At 39.2% G+C, this 14,019-nt stretch overlaps 1 long non-coding RNA gene across 1 annotated transcript; it reads left to right on the top strand.

Moving 5' to 3' along the window:
* The first annotated feature begins 1,105 nt into the window (after positions 1-1,105).
* On the top strand, positions 1,106-3,596 carry LOC148803982 (uncharacterized). The gene is made up of 2 exons (XR_016083104.1): positions 1,106-3,112; positions 3,226-3,596. It is a non-coding gene; the product is annotated as an uncharacterized LOC148803982 (long non-coding RNA).
* The last annotated feature ends 10,423 nt before the right edge of the window (positions 3,597-14,019 follow it).

Here is a 14,019-nt window from a genome sequence, read left to right as displayed (position 1 = left end):
TGTATTGTGCATATGGATTTTTTAAACCTTGCTGATTATTCACAGTTATCTCCTGGTGGCATACATAATATCCATTAATGGTTATTGTCATATTGAAGAGAGAGCATTAGTTAAATAAAATTCCTTTATACAAATCCCAAGCCTTTCACGATGTAAAAGAGAGCAAATAGAAAGGCTGGTTCATCCAGTCCAGGCCTCTTAATCACTCACTCCTCGGCCGATCATGTAATAATGTTCATGTGGTCGCATCATCATCAACATCCATTCCGAAAAGAAATAAGAAAGACGAAAAGAGAAAGAAAAAAGAAGTGGAAATGGTCCATAAGATCATAAACAGGAATATGGTCCAAGAGGATATGCTGAGAGATAGCCAAAAGATTCATGGCCTGAGACCTGAAAAGTGCACTGCAGGGTATAACAGTCCCAGCAAACTGACACAGGCAGGCATTATGTCAAAAAGCATGAATTAGGAGATAGAATATACATATACAATTAATCAATGGATCGATGGGAGTTGGGTCACATCCTCCCATCTCCCATATGCATACACAAATGCTTCAACAAAACAAGGAAAATTAAGTCTCCCAGAAGAAGCCATTAATCCTGCTTTGGTTTCCTCTTTAAACCAGGGCCACATGAATCATCATAAAGAATGAAGTCAGGCACTAGACTTCCTTTTCTGGTCTTATCATCAGCTTATCTTTTACAAAAATAAATAATAAAGAAAGATGGTCATGGTATAAGTGACGAGTTCTGATATGCTCCACATATTTGTTGTAACCATAAGCAGAAGACGACAAAAAGGTTAAAAGAAAATTATGGTGGGCGATGGAAATAATTAATAATTGAATGTTGATGTTGATTAGCCTGGCGCTTGAAAAGAGAGCATACAAGCTTTACCATGACGACTTTTAAGATGATTTCTAGTAAAATTTTTTAAATACTAATTGATTAAATTTATCCCTATTATTTGTAAGTTGATTGATCCTATTTTTACTGTTTTTGATAATTGATTAATTCTATTTTTATTATTAATATCTGTTAATATATTGTCAAAATTTATACATATGTAACATATAATTTTTTTTTTTAAAACTCAATTTTACTTTTATCATTTTGAGAAGCAAAACCGAGCTGATTGGTCCTTAGCCAATGAGAAAACAGATGGTACCGATGAAAGTATCTTTCAGGTAACCAACAACGTAAGTCTATATGCGCCGGAAGTTAGCAGTGGGGGGCTTGAGGCCTTGAGCGGAGATCAAGTTAATCTCCAAGAGATGAGTTTCCAATTTCAGGTGTGGTTTTTGCAGTCGACACGGTCATTCCAGGTGGGGTTTTTGCAGCCGACATAGTCAACACGGGAGCCGACCTAGGCGACGGCGTAAGTCTGCATGCGCCAGAGGTTAGCAGTGGGGGGCTTGAGGCCTTGAGCGGAGATCAAGTTAATCTCCAGGAGACGAGTTTCCGATTCCATGGCGTGCTGCTCTTTTCATAGGTCTCTCTGATTTCGACAAGAAAGAGAAAGAAGAAGGAAAGCAAAAGGAAGAGAGATAGACCAATGCTGTTTCTAGAAGTGGTGGCGGTGATGATCTGGTCTTAGACTTAAACAGAAGAAGAAAAGCGGGAAGAAGAGAGAGAAAGAGGGAAAAGAGAAGAAGTTGGAAGGGGGTACTGCTGCTTTGCGCCCTCTATGTTGAGTGGAAGTTGCAACGACCCCTCGTCGCAAGCGATGGCAATAGTGATCTGTCTCTGGTTTTGGGTGTTCTGCTCAACTGAGTAAATCCACACATATGCGTTAAAACAAGGAACAAAAAGGTAAACTTAACTTTTTGTCTTAAGTTTGAGTTAAAGGGTAAAACAGACATTTAAGCCATTTCGTCCATATTTAACATCACCGGTAAGAACTAGTCAATTGTCAAAAATGGTAAAGGTAGGATCAATCAATTTCAAACAAAGAAAAGATACACTTAGTCAATAAACTAATTAAGAAATTTACCTTTTTTTTTTTCTTTTTAGTCTCATAGTGTCATGTATCACTTAAAAGTTTAAATTGCTTCTTCTGAACAAGTAACAGTGGGGAAAAATGAAGCACTTGTGTGCACAGTGCATAAGACCAAGACCAAATGGGTCATCCAATCTCAGACCCTCATCATCCACGAACTGCTGGCACCACCTATGACTAATGGGTATTGATGAACCTCATTCGTTAGGCTGTGTTTGGTGCCTAACTTTCTGTTTTCCTCTCTTATTTTCTATTCAAACCAAACATCCTGAAGAAAACTTATTTTCTATTTTTGATAAAATGACCCAAGAAAGAGGGAGAAAGGAGAAGTTATATGATTTACGCATTCATATAATGTATTCGTGTCTTCTAATTAAGTTTATTTGAACCCAAATACTATATATTTGAAGAGAGTAAAACTATGTTTGGACAAACAATGAGCCACACGATTTCCTGAATGAGGAGTGAATGAGAGACCACAGGATTTGAAAATCCACCCAGAAGGTTCTTGCCATGGTTTTGTAAATTGGATCAGACCGGATGGTTGGACTGATTGACCCTGAAATGGGTTAGGTAATTGGTTCTGTTTTACCTTAAAACTATTTTTTGGCTAAAAACCATTAATTTGGTCAATGACTTTTTGGTTTGGCCGGTTGAATCAGATAATAATTTTTTATTATTTTATTTTTTAAGTCAGAACGGACCATCTGTTCAAATCAGACGATTGGACCGTTCAATCTAAAAACCGATCCCCAAAATGGTTCCATATATATCCAATCCAGTCTAATTTAAAAACCTTGGTTCTTGCAATTGGCTATAATGTTATTCAAACGCCATGAAACCACAGTGTGATTTACCAGTAAAAGGCTAAGGTTTCAACTAACTGAGGCTGTTTCCGTGTCATGGGTGACTCTCTTGGTAGTAGAACTGTTCCGTTGGAGTCTCCGATAACAATACTGATGAAGATAAAAAATTACTGAACTATCTCGGAGGCAGTTCGGAGGTCGACAAGGTTTCTATATACAAGGGAAGACGAGGTCTGAGGGCCTGGGGTGATATCCCGAGCTTAGAACTCTGACAAACAAGTTAGTATGGGCCAAACTGTCTGAGGTAAAGTCGATAATTAATGAGATTAACTTTGCTCAATCCATATTAACTTGTTCGTCAAAATTCCCGGCCCTATATATCACCCCCTGCCCCTCTAACCTTGTCCTCCCTTGCAGGAACCTTGCCAACCTTCAAGCTGCCTCCACCTCCAAGACAATTCAGCGACTTTTGATCTTCTTCAAATACCAACACCCGATCTAGTAATGGTTGAACCTCCATCCATATTAACTTGATGTATGCATGAAATTTCCTTTTTCTTTTAATTCTATTTTTTCAGAGTGATCTATTGCGATAGGGTGAAACAATATCAACTATCAAATGGCATAAAGGAGGGCACTCACAAGGCTGTGTTTGGTTTGAAAAAGAAAGGAAGAGGAATAGAGAAGTTTTCCCTCCCTTCTTTTTTTTTTAACTTAGCAGAGAATTGAATATGCCATTTACTTGGGGGGGAAAATCATAATATCAAAATTTAGAATAAAATAGACAATATAGCCTCCAATTGCCCCATATCAGGTTTGTATTAAAGTACTTAATAGGTATCATGATTGGTAGATTGATAAACGAATTGATTTCTTCGCATTGAAGTATTAATACTTCTATTCTATGTATGTGCGAGAAAGAGAAAATTATGAATCAGAAGAAAGTGACCCACCATCTAACCATAAATATCAAAACGACACGTTACAGTGTACAAAACCGCTTTTTTTTTGAATGGTATACACGCGCATGTTAAAAAAAAGGAGAAAAGTGTGGAAAGGCCCAATACAGATTTCTGATTTTACTGCAGAGTTATAAATATTTAAAATGTCAACAACCCACATTCTATGCCCGTCTTGTGAATTGGCATCCATTTCTTCATGCCAACAGGACGAGCTCTTTGCCTCTTTCTCCACACGTGATGGTTAGGGCTTCCTCCCACGTGCTTCAATGCACTCTAAATCTATTTACGTTATGTTTGGTTTGAAGGAAAAATAAGGGAAAAGGTAGAAAAACTCATACAAGGTTTGTAAAGGTGTCTCTACCTTTCCTTTCCTTTCCCTACTTTTTCCTTCAAACCAAATACAGCCTTAGGGGTGATCATAAAAAAAAAATCTAAAAATCAAAATGAATAGAAGAAACCATATCGAACGATTTGCACTAACCAATATAAAAAACTGGTAGTTAATCTAATATATATATATATGATATATATTATAAATGAATGTATATATACATTATATATGTATTCCTAGTATTTTTTATTATATATTTACATATTTATTTATAATATATTATAAATATAAAAAAAATCGATAAATCAACAAATTGGATTGATAAAAAATCAAACCGATCAAATAGTTAACTGATTGGCATTGGTTTGGTTTCAGTACATGGTTTTCCAAAAACCAATGGTACGGTTCAATTTGAAAAATAGGCCCACGGTTTGATAGGGGTGGATTCGAGCCGAGTCGAGCCGAATATCTAGCTATTCAAGCTTGGCTCGATCATAAATTATTAGGCTTGAGATTGAGCTAGGTATGAACTAGTGACTTAGCTCAAGCTCGACTCGAGTCAAAAGCTTGGAAGTTCGAGCTCGGCCGCTTCTGATTGCAAGTCTCCCTAGCAGCCGAGGTGCTTAGCCAAGGTCTCCCTCAGTTGCCGAGGTCTCCCTCAACTGGTGAGGTGCCGAGTTGAGGTCTCCCTCAGCTAATGAGGTGTCAAGCCGAGGTCTCCCTTAGTTTCCGAGGTGCCAAATCGAGGTCTCCCTCAGTAACCGATGTGCCGAGCCAAGGTCTCCTTTAGTAGCCAAGCCAAGGTGACACCCTATGTACATATACTCGACTAGGCTCACGAGCCTCACAAGACAAGCTGTATTAAGCTCAAGCTTGGCTCGATTAGCAAACAAGCCCATATATTAGGCTCGACTTTGGCTTGAAGCTCAGTTTAGACCGAGCTGAGCTCGAACAGCTCGGCTCATGGCCACCCATAAGCTACTGCTACCATGTATTGGGTGCATCTCACCATTAACAAGGGTGTTACTACTTCCATCTATTGGGTACATCGCCCCATGAATAAAGGAATATTCCAAACACGCCTGTAGTGTCATGTGAGTAGGAGATCCGAGCTCACTTCCAAGCTAATGAAAGCGAGATTGCCTCAAGTTTTGGAGAAGACATAAACTGTCGAACCATGTTAAAGCCTCGTTTGTTTTGTGGATTTTGGAAGGGGGAAAGTCGATCAATGGGATTTTGGTTCCCATTGACCAACTCTCCCATCTTCTTTTAAAAGATTTAGGTGGGACCCATAGTAAATGCCTTTCCCTTAGGTATTACTTACCTGGGAAAGCGTTACCCTTCTTCCACTTGGGAAAGTTAACTTTCCTTTCCCAAGTGGAGGGTAAATGCTCAAAATATAATATGTCAAAAATACCCATTAAAAAATATAAATCAAAAAGCATGGACCTGAACCCAAGGGTAAAAATAACAAAGCATAGAAAAATTAACCACTTACTTGGAAAAGTGGGTGAGGCAAAAGAACATGGGGAAGTTAATCTCATGTTTTCTTCTTTGTATTTGGGCAAAATCTATGATGAAAGGCATATACCGGCTCAAACTAGTTTTGATAGTTTTGATTAGGAGGGCGCTAAACTTGTTTTGATTCCCTGATAGTCTCATTTAGCAAAAATAATAGCTCCAAGCTCTTAGAATCCTATTTACTAGAAATCTGAAATCCATATATATAGGATGGGCTGGGCCTAGACCTCAGAAATGAAATTCCTAGTAAAAATCATAAATAAAAGAACACAGAGAACAACACTAGCTTTTAGTTTGAGAAAAATAAAGTTCGATGTTTTCAACCCATCATAGGTTTTTTCAACCACCAACTAAAAGACAACCACCTTTCTATGGTTTTTTCAATGATTTTCTTTTTGGGTAAAATATAAAAACCTCCCCTGAAGTTTGTAACAATCATAAAACCTCTTCTATAGTTTTATTTTAGCAAAAACCTCTCCTAAGATTCGATAAAAACCTCCCTTCTGTCACTGATTCAGATGGAAAACCAATAAAATTATGAAATTGCCCCTAATCAATTGTCAGAGTTAATAAAATATTTTAAAATGTCAGAATTGCCCCTGCTTCCCCTTCCTCTCACAATAGAAGCCTAGAAGGGAACGTCATGAAATACTTCCCCCGATCTCCCCTCACTGGTTTTCCTCATTGATTTCTTCTTCTTCTTCACCGTCTCCACTGTCCCCACTTTATTCCATCAAGTCAATTGAGTCAAAGCAACCAAAAGGCACTGTTCATCTACTTCATGGTAGCAGCGAGTAGAGTTTGAACAACTGTCAACGGTGACCTCCTTGAAGCTCTTTCATTCTCTTATGAGAACTTGAGGTTTTAATTAAACCTACTAAAAATCAGTTTCAAGCTGCCACCCAACACAAAGCAATAGAACTGAGTAGTGAATGAAAAAGAACTTGCAATTGGTAGCAATGGCAGTGAGCCCATCAATAGTGAAACCCTTACAAGATGAGAGGACCAAAACACTAAAATTCCTAAACAAACGCGAGATCAGTTCCAACACCTCATCAGTCACTACCATGCGCTTCAACCTCAACTCCTCTAACCACGGGTAAGCTTTGGCCATGGACAAGATCCAGGGGTACACATACCCTCCCCACCCCTCCGGCACAAGATTGAAATTAGCGAAATGCAGTTTCCCCTTGAGCGACACAGATCAGACCTCCGGGAGCCGCTTGATTAGTTGTAGAGAGAGCTTGTCCCTTATCTCAATCTCTCTCCTTGTTGAATGGATCAATTTATGATTTGATTTCTGTTATCCCATTTGCTGTTTCCCTAATTTCTAAAATTTATTAAATTCGATTATGGTTCGGTTTGGAGTCATCTTTTCTCTCCATTTGTCTACGTGTTTTTCTGCTTTCCTTTCTACATCTCTTGCGGGTTTCAACTTTCAAGTTAATCTTGTTATTGCTTTCTAGGTTTATTGAGTTTACCCTTTACCAATTTTGAGTCGAAATTGGTTGTCTTGCTCTTGGTTTTCGTAAGAAATTGTGCAAATAGTAGATTTCGGCAATCAATCACCTCAGTTTCAAGTTCGACTTGCATGTGTTTAGCATATAGCTAGCATTCGTTCTGAGCCAGGATCAAACTCTTCTTTTGAATATGATTCGGCCCTGCAGTGGTAGAACCTATATTCTATTAGAAACACAATTGGCAATTTTGAGTATATGAATCAATCCTTCTGAGTTCTTTCTTCTCCTGAATTATTCATCATTTTCTGTTAATCCAAGTGCATCGACTGCTCTGACTCAATCAACTCAATGGAAGAGAGTGGGGGTAGTGGGGACGAAGAAGAAGAAGAAGAAGAAGAAGAAGAAGAAGAAGAAGAAAAAGAAGGGGCAGTGAGGGGGAATCAGGGGAAGTAGTGAGGGGCGATCTGGGGAAGGATTTCGTGTTGTTCCCTTCTATTGTGAGAGGAAGGGAAAGCAAGGGCAGTTATGACATTTTGAAATATTTTATTGACTCCCCGATAATTAATTAGGGGTAATTTCATAATTTTATTGGTTTTCCATTTGAATCAGTGACGAAAGGGAGGCTTTTGTTGAGATCTTTAAAAGTTTAGGGGAGGTTTTTGCTAAAGTAAAACTATAGGGGAGGTTTTTATAATTGTTAAAAAGTCCAGGGGAGGTTTTATGTTTTACCCTTTCCTTTTTTAGGGAAAATTCCCGATAGGTACCCTGTACTTTAGGCCAAGTGCCAATTTAGTACCCAGACTTTAAAACACAACAAATTAGTACCCGAACTTTCATTTTGCGACAATCTAGTACCTACTGTTAATGGACCGTTAGTTGTGTATATCACGTGACCTCATGTGTGATTTAAGACTTTTAAAAATGTCAAAATTACCCTTGGACACTGTTCATCATCTTCTTTCTCAAGAAAATGAAGATCAGGTTCTAGGAACCCAAATCTCTTAATGGAGGTGAAGCCTCAATCCACCACCAACCAGATGTTCTTTGCCGCACCGAAGAATGCTTATAGCAAATGGCTGAGTGCGCAGGTGGCTCCCTATTGCCTTAGCAACTTACAACATAAACCATAAGTCTCCAACATCGATCTCAACCACACTGACATTGCTGGGTATCTCATACCCAAGCTTGGTCTCTTAATGGATCTGGCTGATTGGCTCTTTTCCACCTCAACTCCAACCGTTTTTGTAGCATCTTCCTAGGTACCATTTTTTGCGAATCTGGCTCTTTGATAAGGACTTGAACAACCACTTCCGGTTTGGCATTTTGAACAACCTCGGAAACTCCCCCATCTCCATCATCGTGTTGTCCAACAACAACCTTGGCGGTTGCATCCCCAAGGCCTACTTCCACCCGCCATTGGGTAGATGAAGAGCTTGGAGCAATTCAATGTGGCTTACAATATGTTTACTGGGGTTGTATTGGTGGTAGTGTTTTAGCTGCCAAGATTGGGATTAAGATGATAGTGATGGACAAGGGTGGTGGTGGTGGAGGATCAGTGGACGACATGGGAGAGGGGATGCAGTGCTGTGACCATCCTTACATAAACAATCCAGGTGGAATCTACGGCTTCTACTTACAAGAGAAGCTGGGTAAGCTACTGTCCTCGACCCACTAGAGAGGCTTGTTCTCTCCGGTAACAAAAGAATTCAACGGATCGATCCTACTTACTCCCATGTTCATCGGCTACATAAGGCAACTTGGGCCAGGCTTCTGGGTTTGTGGTGGCGAAGCATTGGTTGGAGGTGGGTAGAATTCTTTTGGGGGTGGAGGCATTGTATAATGATGGGTTGGTGGTGGCACCCCAATATGTGGTGGAGGTGGCGATGGTGGTGTATAAAGGTGATGGGTTGGAGGAGAAGGAAGATGGGGAGGAGGTGAGGCGTAACCAGAATGATGAGTTGGTGGTGGTGGTGGTGATGCGTAAGGATAATGATGGGTTGGTGGTGATGGTAGGTAATGTCTAATAGGAGGCTTCTACTTAGTCTGGTTAGTTGGATGCGGAGATGGAGGTTGTGGTATAATAGGCTGCTTTGTCTTTGGTGGTGCTCCTTTCGACATGGTTGACTATGGCGGAGGAGGCTTGAAGAATCTGGGCGAGTAGGGCGAACTTGGCAGTGGGGGTTGTGGCATGGGTGTCATTGCTCCCGATGCAGGGAAAGGAGTAGCATTACCCTTGTTGCCACTACTACTGCATTTCAACTTGTTGCAGTCGACGTGTAGTGCAGCCTTGGAAAAGCACTCCCTCGAAGATTGTTGATCTGATTTACCAGGAATGCAGTTCTTTTGGTCATCCAACAAAACCCTTCCCACATCACTGGAGATCAGCGTAGTACACTCCGGTGCTTCATCGGTGAAGTAGTTAAACAAGTACGTAATTGTGGAAGGTTGGGAGTTTACACTTGAAGGGCATTTTTGTCTTTTTGCTGATTAACGCCAGGTACTAGATTGTCACAAAATGAAAGTTCGGGTACTAGATTGTCACGTTTAAAGTTCGAGTACTAAATTGGCACTCGACTTAAAGTATAGGGTACCTATTGGGAATTTTCCCTTTTTTTAAGCCAAAACAAAAGGTTGGAAATTCATTCATTTTCAAGCAACATTGCGCTTTTTCCAAATGGATTACCTGAGAAATGAAAGATGGAACAGTAGACCACATAAAGTAAGTGGTAGGACTGCAATTGAATCAAGTTCTAATTGAATAGTTTGGGCTTGATTCAAGTTTAGTTCTAATTGAGCTCGAGTCAAGTTTGAACTTTGGGGTAAGTTTGATTAGTTATTCAAGTTCACAAGCTTGGTTCAATTAACATATACATAGATACATAGATACATACATACGTATGTGTATATATTATAAAATATATTTTTATATTCATATAATATAATAATCAAATATATATACATATATATATATATATATATATATATATATATATATATATATATTATTAATACGGAATAGAGATACGTGGATGCATTTAAAGTTGAGAGAATGGTATCTCCATGTGCAGATTATAAAGTGAGCGTGCTAGGATAATTCGTTCTTTTGTGCATGACTCCCCTTCCAATGTGCGAGGAGATTCAGCTTCTTAGAGACCGTTCGCGTCCTCTGCATCTAGGATGCAGGAAAATTTTTGCGCCCTCTCTCCCTCTTTGCTGTCTTCCGCATAATGTCATTCTCTACCCTCTCTCTCTTCTCTTTGTCTCTCCCATTCTCCCTCTCTCTCTTCTCCCCCTCTCATTCTCTTTGTTTCTTGGTCTTGTAGAGGGTTAGGGTTTCTATTTGTTATATTCTCTCTGTAGTTTGCGTTCGGTTTAGTAGAGCTTTGGGGGTTTACACTTCGGTCTTCTGTCCTCTTGCCATGGGTTTCGCTTCAGTTTTGTTTGCTTGCGCTAATGGCAGATGGTTCTTGCCGTCACTTGTGCAAGTTCAAAGGGCTTCTTGCAAACAACACAATGAGATTCGGTGACAACATGGTTGTCGACAATCTCAGTGGTCGGCATGGACTCGACGACAGTCTTTGACGCTAAGGGGTGTTCACAGTGCCCTACCCTGTTGATCTTAATCTGAGCCAGTTGTTCGAGAAGATGGTCAAAGCCTGAACCCATCAAGAAATCCAACATGCTTACAATCAATAGATGGAGGACAATAACGAGGTTAAAAGGTGAACAATCTCCAATGTTCCTTCGAATGCAATGGAACCCTAGATTCGCACTCTGAATGACAACACCTACCAGTTGCATGTACAAATCAAGGGGGCTCAACAAACAATAGTTTCTCCCCAAACCCTAAGGCTCCGTTTGGTTTGTGGGAAGATTTGGGTGGGATGGGATGGTGTAAAAATTTATCTTTCCATTGTTTGGTTTATATGGGAAAATAGTAGGAAAATAGTGAAGGATTGTCCCACTGCTACCTCCTCTGGTCGAATAGGGAAGGCAATGAACAATATTTGGTTCGTTGCCACTATCAAAAGGAATGGGGACAGTTCATCGTTGTTGCTGGTTCGTCATTGTTTGCCATTGCCGCTAGTCTGTGGTAAGGAGATTGTTCATCGCTAGTTCGCTGCCATTGTCGAAAGGAAGGGGGACTGTTCGCCGTCGTCACCGTCGCCGCTGGTTGGTGGTAAGGAGACTCTTCATCGCTGGTTTGTTGTCGCCGTCGAAAGGAAGGGGGACTGTTCATCATCGCCGCTGGTCTGTGGTAAGGGGACTGTTCATCGCTGGTTCGTCGCCTTATTCCAGTTGAAGAAGAAGAAGGCACATCCCCTTCCTCAAGCGAATGATTTTCTTGAGTTTTCCCACCGGGGTTGCACTGTTTTGGTGTGACCTCGATTACACAATTTTGGGATCTTGCATCCCACTTTTTTCTCATTACATCCCCCTCTTTACCTCAAAACAAATAAAAGAAAAATGAATATTTTTAAAATATCCCCTTTTTGTCATCCTCATCTCACAAACCAAATGGAGCCTACAAAGATCCAACCGAAGCCATCTATATGAGCAAACCTAGAAAAACCTTTTTCTATAAATTAGGGAAGCACAGGAAAGAAATCTTATAACACATAAACCTATTTCTTTTACAACCTGTTCGATAAGTGAAGAAAAGCAAAACAGAGGGTTGTGCTCCACAGAACCACTTCCTTGAAACATTGGACTTAGTCACTGAAATCTCAAATAGAGATTTGAGAAATCAAGCTATGAAAGCTCTTAGTTACCTCACTAATTTTCACAAGAGAAAAGAAAAATCTAAGATTTTCACATCAATGAACAAATTCAAGATCTTAATGAAGAAAGAAACCATAAAATTCCTTGTGTATTTTGTGTTATTTTATTTCACAAAATTTGACAAAATGACTTGAAAATCAGAGTCTACAATTATAGAAGAGTTAGCGCCTAGTAATAAGTGAAAACCAAATTTTCCATTTTATAAAAATCAAAGAAAATATAAAATAAAAGAAGACTACAACTAAGTTGTATGTCAAATGACCTGAAAATTTAGCAAGAAAATATTGGGATTCAATTTAATTTCAATAAACATTGTAACTTATTTTATTTCCTGATATATATAGCAACTCTCAACATAATTAAGCAATAGTGTGTTGGAAAGCCTATTCACTGTAATCGAAACATGTAGGTAGCGTATTACTGACACTTTGCAAATTGCAATCCTTGATTGATCGTCAAAAGGGTGATTTAACTTACAAACTCTATCCCATCCTTTCATTCCCATTAGTTTTGTTCTTGGTATCCAAGCATTTTAGATAATAAGAATTTAAACCTGCATCCTACATGTGTCTCATATATTTGGGTTGTTGATAGTCTTATCTCATAATTTAATGAGAGATGCCTTAGATGTCCAACTCAATGTTACTCCAAGTTTTTTCTACTGAAACGGCATTGCAATTGAATTGAATGCCTTATTCCATGTTCTTACACAAATATTTGTTTGATGGAGAGGAGCAAAGATGGGCTTGCTGGTTTTGGACTGTTCGGTTGTGAGTTTGGATTTCTAGCCTATAAAACACTTTATCTTTTACAAGCCCTTGCAACGTAGGGGCCCCTTTGCTAATATATTATATATTATAAAATATATTATATATATAAAATATAGAAATACATTTATTTTTGAGCTTTGAAGACGAACTCGAGCTCATTGCATAAAAAAACAAATGGATTGGAGACCCATTTATGGGGTATGACCTTGATGCCCATTAACTTAAATTTGTAAATAATCTGATAGAAGTGGCAACTAAAAGGCCCACAACCCCACAACAAACATCTAATAAAATAAAGGATAAATTACAAAGACCCCCCTTACTATAGGGGTCAATGACAAAGACCCCTATACTTTAATTTGCGACAAAAACCCTTTGAACTTTTTCGTTGTGACAAATACCCCTTAGCCATTAAGTCAGATGATGGAAAGCATTAAATTACCAAAATACCCCACTAAACCTTTTTCATTTTCTTTTTTTTACCATTTTCTCTTAAAACCTAGCCAACCTAAAAAACCTCCATTTCTTTTTAGTAGAAAATACTTCTCTCGTTTCACCAGTGGCCGTTGCTCGAATGGAACTCCAATGACAAGTCTAGCTGTAAGGCGCTTGTAGCAACTATGTTGACAAGTCTAGTCATCGTGGAAGTGAACATGGGGACCATCGGTGCCTTCCCGTTTGAAATTAGAGGTCTTATTTCACTCCTTCAAGACGACAATGAGAGGGGGAAGAAAGAAGCATCGATGGCTCTGTATGCCTTATGTTCCTTCCCTGATAACAGGAGGAAAGATGTTGAATGTGGATCGGTGCCAATTTTGATGGAAATGGTTGGTTCTATGTCGAAAGGGTTGTTGAGGTTCTAAGTAGGGGTGTCAATTGAATTGGATTTGGTCCAATCCGGTCCAGTCCAATGTGAGTCCATTACAAATGGACCTGGTCTAATCCAGTTCAATAAATATTTTAGACCATTTTGGACTGGTCCAAAGATTGTCTAATCTGTTCAAATTCCTGTTAATTTAGATTGGTTTCAACTCAAACCTGGTCCATTGACACCTTTGTTCTTATTCTTTATAAATGGATCAGATATTGATTCAATCTAATATAAATTTGTTATGGACAGACCTGGTCCAATCCAATATGTCATATTAGTCTGTCCAAATTCAATGTCTTATTGGTCTGTGCAATCCGTTCAAATAGATTTTGATTTGAACGGAGTCCAACCCAAAACCGGTCCATTGACACCACTAGTTTTAAGCATGTTGGTCAAGTGTAGAGAAGGGAGAGAAGAAACTGAAAAGTTTGATGGTTCTGTTCGGAGTGTTGTTGAAATGGAAGTCCACGTGATGTACAACACGCATTATCCACATTGAACTCATTCTGTTCTT

Source organism: Nelumbo nucifera, chromosome 1 (genome assembly GCF_055504915.1).
Source record: "Nelumbo nucifera cultivar China Antique chromosome 1, China Antique-T2T, whole genome shotgun sequence".
Lineage (NCBI taxonomy): Eukaryota > Viridiplantae > Streptophyta > Magnoliopsida > Proteales > Nelumbonaceae > Nelumbo > Nelumbo nucifera.
This window is presented reverse-complemented; position numbering and strand designations above follow the sequence as displayed.